The sequence below is a fragment of the Theobroma umbraticum genome, unplaced genomic scaffold, assembly GCF_002168275.2.
Source record: "Theobroma umbraticum cultivar Fairchild unplaced genomic scaffold, ASM216827v3 scaffold_12.1, whole genome shotgun sequence".
Classification (NCBI taxonomy): Eukaryota; Viridiplantae; Streptophyta; class Magnoliopsida; order Malvales; family Malvaceae; genus Theobroma; species Theobroma umbraticum.
In genome coordinates, this window is record NW_018397269.1 from 5,014,972 (window position 1) to 5,015,236 (window position 265).

A 265-nucleotide genomic window follows, 5' to 3' on the forward strand; every position below is an offset into this window, starting at 1 on the left:
GTCGCACAATTGGAACCCCATTGCAATTTTGAAAACATCAAATTGTCAATCATTTTACACATTACATGCCGTGTTCTATACTTTGTCTATCATGTTGTTACATGCCATTTTCAAATATGTTACACGCTATGCTCAAAAATGTTACACGCAAGTTTAAAAATTGTTACACGCCATGTTCACTACGTGTTACATGCCCTGTGCTAACACATGTTATTTCAGTATATTTTTTACATGCCATCTGCTTTATGGATGCATGGCGTGTAAC